Source organism: Salvelinus alpinus, chromosome 2 (genome assembly GCF_045679555.1).
Source record: "Salvelinus alpinus chromosome 2, SLU_Salpinus.1, whole genome shotgun sequence".
NCBI lineage: Eukaryota > Metazoa > Chordata > Actinopteri > Salmoniformes > Salmonidae > Salvelinus > Salvelinus alpinus.
The window spans coordinates 37,268,051-37,284,098 of NC_092087.1; the positions used below are offsets into that span (position 1 = coordinate 37,268,051).

The window sequence follows — 16,048 nt, forward strand, 5'->3', positions numbered from 1 at the left end:
TTGACTTGTCATTCCAGCCGAGGTAAAGCAATACCTGTAGGCAGGAGGGGTATATATTGCAAATGGATAATATTCTTTGATCCAATAATGTAGGAATAAAGTGAACCCCTCTATCTACTTACCAGGCCATTGACTCTCACACACCATAGAGAAGATGATACAAGGAGCTGTAATGTCGGATTACATGATTACATGAACAGCACAAACCAAATGGACTTAAAGGGCATGTTACAAAGGCTCAAGACAGAAACCAGGTTTTAACTCTACTCTGGCCATGCACCTCCTTTACCACTCATCTCACCTGACTCCACTCTGCTCATTAACACCCATGACCATTTAAGCAGCAGTTCCTCCCTCCAGTCTTTCTTATTCCTGTTGATGAATGCATGGGGCAGCCAACTTGTTTTCCTTTCTATGTTGTGTGTGTGCTCGTGACTGAGAAGTGAGTACCTTTCATTGTTAAAGAATATGTATAACTGTTAACATTCAGATAATTTTTTGTTGATGTTAAAGTTTATATTCCGCTGTCAAATTACTTAGTACAATTTCCTGTCAGTCCAGCATGTGGGATGCATTTGTTATTTATCCCTTTTGCATGTGTCAGTCATGCGTGGATGTTAACATGTGTTTGTATCTCCCTCTTGTATTTCCCTCGTAAACCACATCTGACCACCTTTCCCCATGTGTTCCTGTGTTTGTGTGCAATAAAACCCTACTATTTGGATTCCTGCTTCATCTCATTTCATCTGCATTCTTCTTGCTGCACCAATGTGGCACTTCGAACTCTGAACTAGTCAAACCCTCCTTATACAGTCCTCCTTTTCTACAGGACAATTATGCCACTTTTCAACCTCTAATTCATTATCTCCAGCACCATACCAGTGTTTACATGTGAAAACAGTTTGTTTCTATTATCTGGTTAAACATAAGGGTATTAAATAAATTATTCTGACATCACAGGGTAGGATTAAAAGTAAGAAACTGTGATTTTCAAAACTTGCTTCAAGTTTCTAGCCATAGGGAGGGTATTTTCTTGCTGGCCATGTCACTGCGAATCTTCTTGACAATCACTGTTTTTAAAATGTCAACTTTTGATGTTTTCACATACAGTACCAGTCAAATGTTTGGACACTTACTCATTCCAGGGTTTTTCTTAATTTTTACTATTTTCTACATTGTAGAATAGTAGTGAATACATCAAAATGATGAAATAACACATGGAATCATGTAGTAACCAAAAAAAGTGTTAAACAAATACAAATATATTTGAGATTCTTCAAAGTAGTCACCCTTAACCTTGATGAAAGCTTTGTACACTTGACATTCTCTTAACCAGCTTCACCTGGAATGATTTTCCAACAGTCATGAAGGAGTTCCCACATATGCTAAGCACTCGTTGGCTGCTTTTCCTTCACTCTGCCATCCAACTCATCCCAAACCATCTCAATTGGGTTGAGGTCGGGTGATTGTGGAGACCAGGTCATCTGATGCAGCACTCCATCACTCTCCTTGTTCAAATAGCCCTTAGTGTTGGGTCATTGTCCTGTTTTAAAAACAAATGACAGTCCCACTAAGCACAAACCAGATGGGATGGCGTATTGCTGCAGATTGCTGTGGTAGCCATGCTGGTTAAGTGTTCCTTGAATTCTAAATAAATCAGTGTCACCAGAAAAGCACCACCACACCACTATACTTCACGGTGGGAACCACACATGCAGAGATCACCTGTTCACCTACTCTGCTTCTCACAAAGACACGGTGGTTGGAAGGACAGATTTCCACCGGTCTAATGTCCATTGCTCATATTTCTTGGACCAACGAAGTCTCTTCTTATTGATGTTCTTTAGTAGTTTGTTTTCAGCAATTCTACCATGAAGGCCTGAGTCACGCTGTCTTCTCTGAACAGTTGATTTTGAGATGTCTGTTACTTGAAGTCTGAAGCATTTATTTGGGTTGCAATTTCTGAGGTGCAGTTAACTCTAATGAACTTATCCTCTGCAGCAGAGGTAACTCTGGGTCTTCCTTTCCTGTCGCGGTCCTCAGAGCCAGTTTCATCATAGCGCTTGATGTTTTTTTGCGACTGCACTTGAAGAATCTTTCAAAGTTCTTGAAATTGTCCGCATTGACTGACCAAATAGGGCTATCGACTGTATACCACCCCTACCTTGTCACAACACAACTGATTGGTTCAATCGCATTTTAAGAAGGAAAGAAATTCCACAAATTAACAAGGCACACCTGTTAACTGAAAGCTGGTTGAGAGAATGCCAAGAGTGTGCAAAGTTGTCATCAAGGCAAAGGGTGGCTACTTTGAAGAATATATAATATCAAATATATTTTGATTTGTTTAACACTTTTTGGGTTGTGTTATTTCATAGTTTTGATGTAGAATGTAGAAAATAGTAGAAATAAATAAAAACTGGAATGAGTAGGTGTATCCAAACTTTTGACTGGTACTGTATATCAAATAAGATGAAAAGAACTCGTCGGCCAAGTGTAATTTCACATGGATAATGACTCAATGAGAAAACGATTACACTTGTATCTCTCTCGCTAGCTCTGAACAAACCCACTGACTGCTGCCTGTATTGTTGAGATACACAGAGTCATGTTCAGTCAAACATGGCACTCAAAGGATGAAAATCAAACCTCAACCCATAAGTCTACGATAGAAATATATGCTAAGTTACACTCACTCAAAAAATACCTTCCATAAAACACACTTGTGTGATTCTGCAGTTCTGTGCACACAGCTCCGGCTGGAGCATCAGTCCAGTCAACTGTGAACCAGTGCTCTGGAGTGGGGGTGGAGGTTTAACGGGAGAGTGAGCCAGAGCACGACTCACTGACAGGCCAGCGCTCATTCAAATATATCAACAGTACAGTCCTGACAGGCTGACAGAACAGGAAATCTCACCTGCTCCCTCCTGTCAGCTCCAGCAGACACAATAGTCTCAACTGCTGCCCTCCCTACAAATAGCCCACAGAAGGGGCTCTGCACTCTGCAGCTTCTCAGCAACCCAGGTGTCTCTAGGAATGCTTGTTACCTGTCTAGTGCAGAGTGACACAGAGTTAGTGCGTGGGGGTGTAGGCCTACATTGGATAAAACAACCCAACACATTAGATAAAAACTTGCTTCTAAATGCACTATAGCCTTTGTCACTTGAGGCATTTGGAACTAAAGGTGCCTGATTTACAAAGGGCAAATGAAAACAATATTGGACTAGCCTATATGATAATACAGTTAGGCCTATGATTTACTGAACAAAAATATAAACGCAACATGCAACAATTTCAAAGATTTTACTGAGTTACAGTTCATATAAGGAAATGTGTCAATTGAAATAAATTCATTAGGCCCTAATATATGGATTTCACATGACTGGGAATACAGATATGCATCTATTGGATCATAAAACCAGTCAGTATCTGGTGTGACCACCATTTGCCTCATGCAGCGCGACACATCTCCTTCACATTCAGTTGATCAGGCTGTTGGTTGTGGCCTGTGGAATGTTGTCCCACTCATCAACAATGGCTGTGCGAAGTTGCTGGATATTTTAGTGGGAACTGGAACACACTGTCGTACACATCGATCCAGAGCATCCCAAACATGCTCAATGGGTGACAAGTCTGGTGAGTATGCAGGCCATGAAAGACTTGGGACATTTTCAGCTTCCAGGAATTGTGTACAGATCCTTGCGACATGGGGTTGTGCATGATATGATCATACTGAAACATGAGGTAATTGTGTACAGATCCTTGCGACATGGGGTTGTGCATGATATGATCATACTGAAACATGAGGTGATTGCGGCAGATGAATGGCACAACAATGGGGCTCAGGATCTCGTCAGTGTATCTCTGTGCTTTCAAATTGCCTTCGATAAAATGCAAGTGTGTTCGTTGTCCATAGCTTATGCCTGCCCATACCATAACCCCACCTCCACCATGGGGCACACTGTTTACAACATTGACATCAGCAAACCGCTCACCCACACAATGCCATACACATGGTTTGCGGTTGTGAGGCCGGTTGGATGTACTGCCAAATGCCTAAAACAACATTGGAGTCGGCTTATGGTAGAGAAATTAACATCAAATTCTCTGACAACAGCTCTGGTGGGCATTCCTGCAGTCAGCATGCCAATTGCACACTCCCTCAAAACTTGATCTGTGCATTGTGTTGTGTGACAAAACGGCACAATGTTATTGACCCCAGCACAAGGTGCACCTGTGTAATGGTCATGCGGTTTAATCGTGTAATGGTCATGCTGTTTAATCAGCTTCTGTATATGCCACACCTGTCAGGTGGGTGGATTATCTTGGCAAAGAAGAAATGCTCACTAACAGGGATGTAAACAAATTTGTGCAGAAAATGTGAGAGAAATAAGCTTTTTGTGCACATGAAACATTTCTGGGATATTTTATATCAGCTCATGAAACATGGAACCAACACTTTACATGTTATGTTTATATTTTTGTTCAGTGTAGTATATATGCCACGTTTAAGTGGTAAGCGAAAAGGGGGATAACATATTAATAAGAATGACCAAGAATCTATAGAGGTGTTGAAGAACTGTGGCAAATACACCACATGCTGGATAGTAAAATAAACGGATGGTGAGTATAGTCTAGCCTACTCTAGATGACCAGTAAAATGTTTTTACTTAAATAACTTTGTGAAATTGTAGATGACCAATGTATGACCAGACCAGAGTGCAGCGCAAGTTATCAACTGGATCAGCGCTCACTGAGAACCGTTACTTCAGTAATATATAACACCAATTTAACAATAATGTAACAATGTAACTATAATGTAACAGCATTCTTTATGAGAAACTAACTCGAGAAGATAGGCTGTCTTAAATTTCCGAAATAAATTCACAGTATTATTTTTATTCGAGCTACAATGCATGCCATGGCTCTTGATGACAACACTATTCGATAAACCTGTCTGATAGCCATATTGGATATGGTTTCAGTAGACCACAAAGGAAATGAAGGGATGAATAGCCGACTATGTAAAGACATTGCACTGAATATTGACGGTGAATAATACTCTTACCAGAGATAACTAGTGTGCCAATGTGAACTCAGTCCGAATATCTCCACACGAATCTTGCATCCGCTTCTTTGCTGTTTTTTCTTTGTCTTGTGGCTCTTCACTCCGTTACCTGTTATACGGCAATCAATATTTTATGAGATTCGTGTGCGCTCCTTCTCAATTGCTGTGTAAATGTAATGTGTTCACTATAAAAATTTAGCTCATAATCTATTGAATGTGGGATGTTGAGCGTGTCCAGGTTCCGCCTACTGCATGCAACCTCCAATCAATTGGTTCTATTGTGCGGTTCCAGAGCGCGCGTTGAGCGTTTTTCACGCGGCACGCGCTCCCTTGGAGCGCAACAATATTACATGTACTAGTCTGTGTTACATGGCAGCTTACATTTCTTCGTTCTTCACTTTAATTTTACGTTGAATAAACTATGCAGAAATCATTATATCCATGATTGCCTGTTGCATGTAGCACCATATTTGTCATGATTGTTTGGTTTTAAACAAACATTTATATTTTCTCAACGTTTAGACTTAATCAAGACAAAAGATGCATGATTAAATAACTGTATCATAGAGCATAGACAATTTACCCAATAATATGGAAGGGAGCATATCACACAAAATAGACAGTGTTTTCTTTAAAGTATTCTCATTTATTTGCCCATTTCATTCCTGTTCAAAGCGGAATGAGCCACCACTTGCAGTGACCTGCAAGCTTCCACAGTGATACCATGCAGAAGCAGGTTTCAAGTTTCTCTTTTTTTACACACACACACACCATTTCTGGGTCATTGACTGTCGGCTTATGAATAGGATGATGATTGTGATGCTCTGGCATTTTTCTATAAAGGCTCACAGACTCATCATCACAGGTATAGGATACATTCAGTGTGTGAATTATTAATAGGAGTAGGGACATATGACTATATGGACACCGGAATTACAGCTGCAATATTTTACTCCATCGTGGCACTACACATAGCCTCCAAATCCCATGCTCAAACAAGCTTTATTTCCTGTGGTGTCTCTTCTATATGGATGGGCCACTCCATCGCCTTTGAAGTCGTCAGAGGACTGCAGGCCTAGTGTGGAGTGCAGGAGACATTTCACCTCTGGAATCTAGAAGCCTAGCAGCTGTTCCAAGGGTGCCCGGTGGGGATTGATTACCTAGTGAGGAAGGGCCATGGAGGCGCAGGCAGCATGCACAGCTCAAAGGTCAGTGGAGAACCAGAGCAGATGTACACTGTGACACAGTTCTGTCTCTCATTAAAGAGATGTTGTATCCATTTGGAACTGTTCGACCTTTAGCCTACATTTGGACACTTGAAATTTACTCACACAATAGATACACTATGGTTCTTGCTTTTATTTGTCTTATCAGGAAATGAAGAAAGATAATTCAGACAGGAACAATGAAGGGGACACCTGGTAACTGGTCCTTGAAGGTGCGGATATTTCCTTCCAGCAGAATCATCCAAGTGTGTGTGTGTGTACGTGCGTGCGTGCCTGCTCTCCTGGTTTCTCCTGCTGTGCTGGGCTCAGGTGTGTGTGACTTCACAGCTGTCTCCTTCACAAGGTGATACTACTGCAGAGACTCTTAAAATAAATTAGGGCTACAAGCACAAAAGTTAGGGTGTACATCATTATGAAAAATCCCTGATGTATAACATTTTGAGGGGCTACTATATCCATGGCCAATGTATTAATCGCCTTCCAAGCCATAACCTCATCCCCGAGGCTCAATTGCTACTGCATATAGACAGAGAGAGACCGAGAGATATTGGCTGTGCTGGGTTAATTTAGCTAGCTGGTGGATGAGATTATTCAAACCATAATTGAATTTCCCTAACTGGATTGGTCCAAGTCTAATGTTTACAAAATAATTGGCCCAGATATTGGTTATCATTTAAAATGACACTTTGGCAAAACAAGGTATACTATTCCTGTTTACCTAATTAGAGTAGCTCAGTTGCATATGTTCCCATGATAGCACTCTTTACTGAAAAGCTCATATGACAGCGACGGTCCATTGTTTAGGATTTGAATGGGTAAATACCTCAAGAAGAGACCTTTGGCAGGCTGTCTTGTGCAATGACAACGTCAAAACTGCCCTTAGTCTGTTTGGGCTGCGTCTGCATGTCCAGCCAAGCATGTGTGTCTGTGGCCTATGGAGATGGACATGAACACAGGGCCTAGCAACCCTCTACCTTCAGCACATAATGGGGCCAGAGAAAGAAAAGGATGCCCTCACAGATCACTACACCCAATCAATTGACTGAGTTATGTTGGGAAATGTTACGATCAAACCCAATTAAGGTCAATGTTTCAGGCCCCCCTGGTTTTGTCTGTCGGGGGATGATTGCCATTCACTTTGTTTTCATAAACAACAGGCCATATGAATGAGAGAGACTCACCATATTGTGAGAATGTTTGATGTCACTATACAGTGACACATTAGCACTTCTTCCTGTTTAGTAGGCACCTCACAAATAAGAGAGGGAATATTTTAGAAATGAGTGTGCAATCGTCGTATTTCTTATCTGAAATGAGGGAGTAGATCATGATATAAGAATAATGTGTAATGCTATAGAAAGTCAGCAGTTGTTCCAGTGAATCACCAAAGGCTTGTGACAGGTGCTGGATATCAGAAGCGCTAACACTGATGACACTTGACACACTGCCTGCGGGAATGAGGATGTGAGTCATATAGGTGTCTGAAGAAAGTACCTCTAATGCTGACTCTGTTGGTCAGGGTCATTACATGGAATAATCAAAAAGCTTTTCTACTTAGGAATCAAATGATGAAAGTCAAACCTTTATGTGTTTATTCTGTTTCATGACATTCTGTGATTACATCTCGCGATGGTGCCTTTACAGACTCAGTCATCCCTTAACTGTCAATGACCCACTGTGGTTGGTTGCCCTGTTGGTCCACGGAGACCAGTTAGTGGTCTCTCTTAATCTGGTGGCATGGGGGGTGTAATATGGTGACCCTAAGGGGCAAAGTACATTTATGATGGACAATATATGACCACTATCAATTATAAATATGATTGACAAACCACTCTAAAGCTTCTGATATTCCCAGTTGGCATAGAGGCATACACCATGAAGAGTCTACTGTATCTGAGGCCCTATCTGGTTCTGATCTGCTCGTCAAGGTCTCCTGTTTTCCTCAAGTGAGGCAGCCTTGCGTAAATCCCTCACTAAACTCCATTGCAACACTGGCTGGATTCCCATTTAATTTCCATCGTCTTAGTGATTTTAATAATCAAGCCAAATTTGGTCTCAAAGGAGCTCAGTGAGACTGCAGTATGTAGAACATCTAACATGAGTTGCTCTAGGTAAACTCCCTCCTGACTAGCACTTTGATTTGTTCTAGGAATAGAGATTAAAACGAAGCATGTCGAGATAAGATCTCACACCATTTTCATGCCCGACAATTGAGCAATCAGTGTGGGAATGTAAAGTCCTCTGAGTCATCAAGAATAAAACTGGAGCACAGCTGTAATAGTTGTGCGTTTCAAGAATATCCACAGGGTGTTTGCACAGCACTATGTTGCTGACTGTGAATGGTGGTTTTGTATTTTGAGGACCACTTTGGAGCAAGTGTCCTCAAATGTTCACTGTGCTTCGTGCATGTCTTCTCACACACAAACACACATATTTCCTGTGTGTATTTGCAGCCGTGGCATGACTGACATCATCAGTGCGAGATCAGTGAAGGCTGTGTCATCATCCAGAGGTTGATATGGTGTGAACCTTCGAACCCTGTGGCGGTGACAATCAAACACAAACACAGAGACACACACAGCCAGTAATTACTGGGGGATTTTAGTTTAGTCAGATGCCCTCAAAAGCCCCAACTACCTGATTCACTACAGTATCTGAGATCTCAGCCAAAAAGTCAGCTGGGCTCATTTCTGGTAAAATAACTGTCATACTAGCATGGGCAACTGAATCGTCCAGGAGATCTATTGGAGTGGCACCAATAGACAGCAGCAGTTTAAATTGACATGCAGCATTTGTGGCTGTTACATAATGCTGCTGTACCAGCCAGCCGGTGTAATCAGCGAGTCTCTGAAGTGTTCATCAACAGGAGACATCTGTCATACCACTGAAGTGTTGTTTGTTATTTCCTCAAGACTTCAAGCGACAGAGAAAGTTGTCACAGGACAACTTCACAGAGCACCCCCCCTCGCACACAAACACACACACACCCGGACCACCTGCCCCCCCCCCATTAGAGAACCTGTGCGGTGGTGCACAGACGCTCTGCTGGAAACAAAGAACCCCTGAGCATTGTTCCTCTCTGCAGGAGGAATTCCACGAAGGGAGACACCAGGTGCCTCTCCAGGAGAGCCCCAGACACAGAGGAACGAGGCCCCAAGAGAGAGGAAGGTGGGGGTGGAACTGAAATTAAACATCAATAGATGTTTGAAAGAGATCAAGGCTCAAAGACATACCAGAAACCACAATCTCATAAATCCTCAAGATATTTCTATTAGATCAGGCTTTGATGTGAAGAATCTTATATCCTGTTCAAGATGGTCATCTGAAGTATGTTTGTGTTGATGCAGTAGAAGTCTTCTGAAGTATATGATGAAGACCTCAAGCTATCTATCTTGTACTAGCAAATGCAGGGATCTGTCCCTAGACAAGTGGACTGCAGAACTCACTGACCTCCCTATGGTAAGCCTTCACTGATCCCACTATGCTGGAGCTTCTCTCAGTGAGTTCCTCACATTCTGCTTATGAACGGGTTGGAGCACAGTGCACTGCAAAAAATCTGAATCTTACCTACAATTTTAAGTATGGTATTGAGACAATGAAGTTACATTTATTTGTTTTGAGTTGATCTCGATCACCCAGAAAATGCATCAAGATCATTTGTATTGTTTTAAGATATTCTGACTTGTTTCAAGCCTCCTTTATGTTAAAGAGAGCAAAATTATCTGCCAGTGATAATTGATCTTGGTAAGACGTCAAGTCAATGCATTTTAATGGTAAGAGATATCTTGGTAAGATCAACCTTTTTTTGCAGTGTTGGCCATACGAATGGAATTTTTGAGAAGGGTAATTGCAGACCGTAATTAGAGGCGTTTTGTGATATCAGTGTTTCTTTATGTCAAGTTACACCCATTGAAGCTCACCATTGGTCCCTGGCCGTTTCTTTCCTGTCAGGGACAACAGTTGTTTCAACTGTAGTATTGTAGCTAAGCCTGACACTAACCCTTTTCCTAACCTTAGTCTCCTGACCTGCGACGCTAATTCACCTAACCTACCACGGTAATTATCCTAACCTGCAGGGCCGGCTCTATGGGGTGGCAAAGCCAGGCATGGACCCCCCAGATATAATTTGTGCCCCCCCCAGTTTTGATTCCCCATAAACATACAAATGGTATATGAATTACCTTGCCCGGTTTTGCCAATGTAGCACTTCCGGGCCTGCCAGTAGCACAGACCAGGACAGAGGCTATATGCCAGGTGTGCGCTCATGATCTGAGGAAGGGTGAGGAAGGGGGGGGGGGGTGTAATAATGTAATATTTAGTAGTTCAAATCGAAAAATGCATTCTAATTGGGCACCTAGCCATGCAATGTAATAAGGTACCGCCTTCATTACCTTGTCTAGGAAGCTCATTGGATCCCAGAGCCGTTTTTTTTTCTCTCACAGAGAGTGGAAAATGTGTTTCACTTTTACAGACAGCTAGGCCTACAGCTAATAACAGTCTAGCTAGTAGCTTCGTTAAGTTTTGGTAGCAGCACGCTGAATAAATATAGCTAGTTGGCTACGCTTTTATCAGCATTGATATCCAAAAATGGCTGGGCACTGCCAAGACCCAAAAAACTGAGGAGCACCATGTTGAGAGTGATGCCAAGCTCACCGACCAGCCTGCAGGCCAAATCCCCAAGGTTGAGTAGCCTATCATCAAATGTAATACCAGCCCATCCCCCACGCCACCTTCTGACCAACAAGATCGAGAAGAGCCAGAGCCTAGCACCAGCAGCAGGAGGGTAACATCACAACAAGCACCTGCACCTCCGTTACCCCAGCCACTAGCACCTGACAACCTGTTGAATCTAACCAAAACTGAACAAGTGGAAGCAGAGTTTATTAGGGCTCACACATTCTTGCAAAGTGAAATCGCAACTACAAATGGTCCTCACTCAGTGTTCTTCAAAGATACAGCCGTTGTCAGTAATGCCGACTATGCTATTGGAACTGAAACATGCAACAACGAAAAATTGGGGCATCTACAGCAATGTGCAAAAATTTGTTCTCCACCATGAAAAACATATTCAGTGAACATAAACTCTGAACAAAGAGTATGTTACAACGAAAAGCCAAACTTTTCCAGCTGGCATTTGAGAGGGACCTGACAAGTACATTTTGCCTTGAAAAGGAAGGGAATCAGAAACTTCTCATGAGGTTCAACACAGCATCGAGGAGGCTGCAACTCTTCTAAATGGTAAGCTACAACCTTTATGGCCCTCGCCGCTGTTCCAAAATGATTAATTCATTGGTTTTCCCTCATGTGAGCCTACTGGTTGTTTGGCTAAATGTTTTATGTCATGTATAGTTTAGGCCTTTGCTTTTTACTTCAATGCATCTTTAAGATTGATCTGTGATTCTTAATGTCATTACTTGCTTTTGCGGGTCTAATTGCGATTGATAGGTATACAGATGTGTTATTTGATGGATAGAGGGACCAATGACCAATGTAGCTTATTGGCACAGTGTTCCTGTTGTCCTGGCTGTCCACTTTGGTGGTGCTGAGATTGGCAGAGCATTTAACGTTACCCTTTCATCATGCTGACTGGCGGTAGCCTTCTGTCCATGGTCCTGAATCAATGGTTATGGTATGTGCTATTTTAATGAGCGCATCTTGGGCTACCAGTCTTTGTGGGGCTTCTCTTCAACACTGTGTGCTTTCTTGTGTGCAAAATGACATTTGTTGTGTATATGGCTGCACTTCAGATAGGCCTAGATTTTTTAACATTTTGAATGTCGCAGTAGTAGGACCAATACCATGTGTAGCCTACTAAAAGAAATAGGCAAACGTTCACTCTGTTATTTGCAATACACATTAGTTGCTACTGTAAAAGTCATACTTGCGATAGTGTGTGTGTGTGAAACTCTGCCACACAGAAAGTGGCGGCTTGGTTACGCTCATTGCGTAGTGTCACAAATTCGAAAGCAATGTAGCCTACAGTTCAAATGATTGAAGTTAAAGCGATGAAGCCTGTAAAAATCTTTGATAGCCTAGTGGTGCTCATTCTGTCAAGCTGATTCATGCGTGTTGATAGGTGCAAATTATGTGTCGGCCTACGGCAGCTACGGCTGCATTTCGAATACACTTGTATGTCATGGTGGGGTGCATATCTTTCCTGTGTTATTCTATAAAACGACAGTTGTTGATGTGTACGGCTACATTTCAGATACATTTTCTGAACAGTAGTAGGACCAATCCACCTTGTTTTATTAGGGATCTAAAGCAATGCTAGTGTGCCCCATGGATTTAAAATTCCCTCTCAGGCATGTCATCCTGGTAATCTACTATGGAAACAAATAATCTGTATCGAGAAACAATCAGTCTCCTAACACCGGAACTGACCAATGGCATGCATCATTGGCCCTTTCCTGATATCAGGGAACACACGCATCAAGAAACGCATAGAATTGCAGTCTGCAACTACACCATATTAGAATTTCTGCAGACTGCATGCTCATCTCATCCTTGCCAAAAACAACCGACGGGGGCAGCAGCGGGACTGCTGGGAAACCACGGGACACAGCGCAATCCTGGGGCTGGCCATGAATGACAGACACACAAGCTGCAATCTCCAACTACGTCAAACTCATTTTAACTGTAAACCTGGTCATTCAGTCCACATACTGTAATGGCTTGGAAATGGATCTGTCATTGCACAAAGAGAGTCTTTGATTTAGTTTGGTGTGGACCGCCACGGTTAATGGGATTGTTGTTCGTAAACAATCAGAGACAATAGTGGAAATAGTGCTCTGATGTTAAAAGGAACAATAGTGGCTATGAAGACTGTTACAGTCAACATAGGCCAATCAGTACATAACATGCTGCAGTAGAGTAGCCCATGGCACTCTCATTTAATCACAAAAAGTCCAGTTTTATTACGATTCATAATAGGGTATAATTTGATAATAAATAGTAGTGTAATGAGAACATGCCTCACATAATCTCTCAATTACACGTATTAAAGGCTCACCCGCTGAATCATGCATGGCTATTTCAGTGATAAAGTGATATACTGTGGGAAGCATTAAAGACTAATCTAATTACATTGAGTTTTTTTCTCATTTATCTTTGCACTTATCCAATGATCACCTCACAGGAGTAAACTGTAATTCTAACTGAAATGTGGTCTTAGTTGTCTTAGAGATCATTAAAGTAATCTCAGATACGAAGTTGAAAAAATGCCATAGCTTTTTGTTGGGAGGGAAGAGAATGGGTTTCAAAATGTCTGCAGTAAAATGAGGACAAGAACGACAGTATATTCTGAAAGGTGAACTTTACTTAACAGGTTTACCACAATCAGAGAAGGACATATTGTTCATGTATTTACTTTGCCGTTACTTTACTTCTGATATATGACACTGATGGTACTGTACTAACCAGAATACATATTTAAATGGTAAAATGTTCACAAAAGACCAGCTTGTTATTGGTAATCGGCATTGTGGAAAATATGTGTTAATTAAAATAGAGGAAGTAAATACTGGGGAGAAATGACACATTTCTCTGAAATATTGAGGAAAAACTATTCTCTATCAAGCTGCTGAAAGACGACACAGTTATGTTGACCATAAGACATGGATGGGAAAGTCCCGCTGACCAGCAGTGGCACCCTGCCCTTTACCACAAAACCCAGAGCCTCTCCATAGCTGGGCCTCATGTTGTCCAAGTGGAAACAGGGCCAGAGGACGCAGAGGAGTCTCACCAAGACACTCAGCAGGGTCGCCAGAGGACACAGGGGATAACGCCTATCTGATTTGTCAACATTCTCAACTTCACAACAAATCAAGACAAAGTCCTTGCAATTACTAAGGGTTAATTAGGTGACATGACTGGAAGGTTATTACTGCAGGTGAACTGTATCAAATACGCTTCTTACATGTTCATGTTGCGGGAATGGAGTCATGGGTAGTCTGGATGGTTGATTTAGTATCACAAGGTGACATTCTTTGTCCTAACCTTAATTTAAACTGTAACACTCATGTGATTTTAATGCAGACCCTCATGCCCTAAAACAAACCTACGCTTTCACTCTTCTAGTGCACATCCCCACATTACAATTACAGATCCAAGAAAAGCCAACTGGAGAAATCCTTTCATGCAGAACTTTGAATGTAAATTTGAATGACAGAGAAGGAGTTTTATTCAAGATAGTTGGCTCAGTGTTTAGGAACTAAACTGTATAAATGCATACTGTATATTAGTCAAGGAGTGCTTTTCTGAGAGACACTGCCAATGGTATCTATCTGCCTTGACAACCTTCACTATATTACAAATCTGCTATATGATCAGAAGTCCTTAGAAAAATGGACATTAGAAATTTGTATATGTAATCCCCTCTAAAACACTCTGGCCCCTTGTAGTGGTTGTTATGGAAATACAGCATGGTGACTGAAATATGTCCATTCATAGCCTGGCCCACTACTAGATGCAAGTCACGACTCACCTACTACACAGCATGGTATTCAGTGGGACAGCTGGGATGACGGGCGCTTGAGCTTGTGGAGTGTGACCGGACCCTGACAGGAGGTGACAGTTGTGTGGAAGTTGCTGTTTCTCCAGTCTGGTGGCAGAATACGATAGTCTTCCATTTATAATGGTCAAAACCCTCTGTCTGGAGAGATCACAGATCATGCTATGGAAATCTGGGAAAAATCGAGGAAAATGTACTAAGGCAAAATGTCAGTAAAGATAGCATCACATTTAACGCTTTCTTCAGACTTCAAATCTACACCCATGACTGTGCATCTGTGGCTATTGTGTTAAATAAAATGCCTTGTAAACTGATATGATGCATTCCAGCAAGTCCCCAATCAGTTGTACTAAGATGACTGCAGATGGAATAGACCTCTCTCATTTTGTTGCTGTGGTATTAATCAACAAGGAGATGAAAGCTGGCTGTCACTGTACTGCCTTAATGTCACTTAATCTGCTGAGGCCTGGCTGTCACGCTATCAATCAGAGAGGAGACTTGGGGCCAGCTTGGGCTGCAGGCCAATCCGGTCACACACCACCTGATGTGATTGTATGAAAGCCGCAGGAATTTCCCTGAGCTCTTATCCTCATCTTTGATAAGTAAATGAAACCGGCTCGAATAAACCATTATTTGTGCTGCCACTTAAAAGCCGAGTTACAGTAAAGAACCTGGGATGTCACGACTTGCCACCGCTTTACACTGATCCACCCAATTCAGGAGGGATACTGGGCTACTACCAGGTCACCAGTGGGTAAGTCCCGGGGGACAGAGGAGGGAGAGCAATGGTGCTTACATAGAAGGTGTGTTGTAGTGCTCTCCTCTCCAACTGATGGTATACTACTATGAGTATGGTACATTTAGGCTATAATGTAAAGTGTAAGTACTTTATGTGACAAACGGATAAGGAATTGGGGTGTATGGGGGGGGGGGGGGGGGTGCCTGTAATTATTGGAACTTGCGAGGCAAACGTCCCATTCTAAATCTTCATCATGCTTCATATCATTTTTCTTTGGAACACTACTCCTCCTACACTGTTTAAGCTAGAAACATTATTCACACTTTAAAACGTGCAGATCGGTCTGGAATAGTATGCTTGTATACAACGTTTTGATATCTTTTATACTTAAAAAAAACGATTAAGCTTTTTTCCCCTTCTTTTTGTCCTCCATCCACTTTCATGGTATTTCCTAAGAATTCTAAAGGGCCGTTGTGACATCATGACTCGCAACATTATATTCT

General features: G+C 41.9%; 1 protein-coding gene across 2 annotated transcripts in view; it reads right to left on the bottom strand.

The window, feature by feature from the left end:
- The window catches only part of LOC139542728 (sodium-coupled neutral amino acid transporter 3-like), a 63,316-nt gene extending 57,967 nt beyond the window's left edge, over window positions 1-5,349 (bottom strand). Inside the window, exon 1 of one of the 2 annotated variants that reach the window (XM_071348514.1) lies at window positions 5,069-5,349. The gene's annotated coding sequence lies outside the window, so the exon portion shown is untranslated. The remainder of the gene's footprint in view (window positions 1-5,068) is intronic. The other variant, XM_071348532.1, reaches the window with a different exon arrangement.
- Window positions 5,350-16,048: the final 10,699 nt, after the last annotated feature.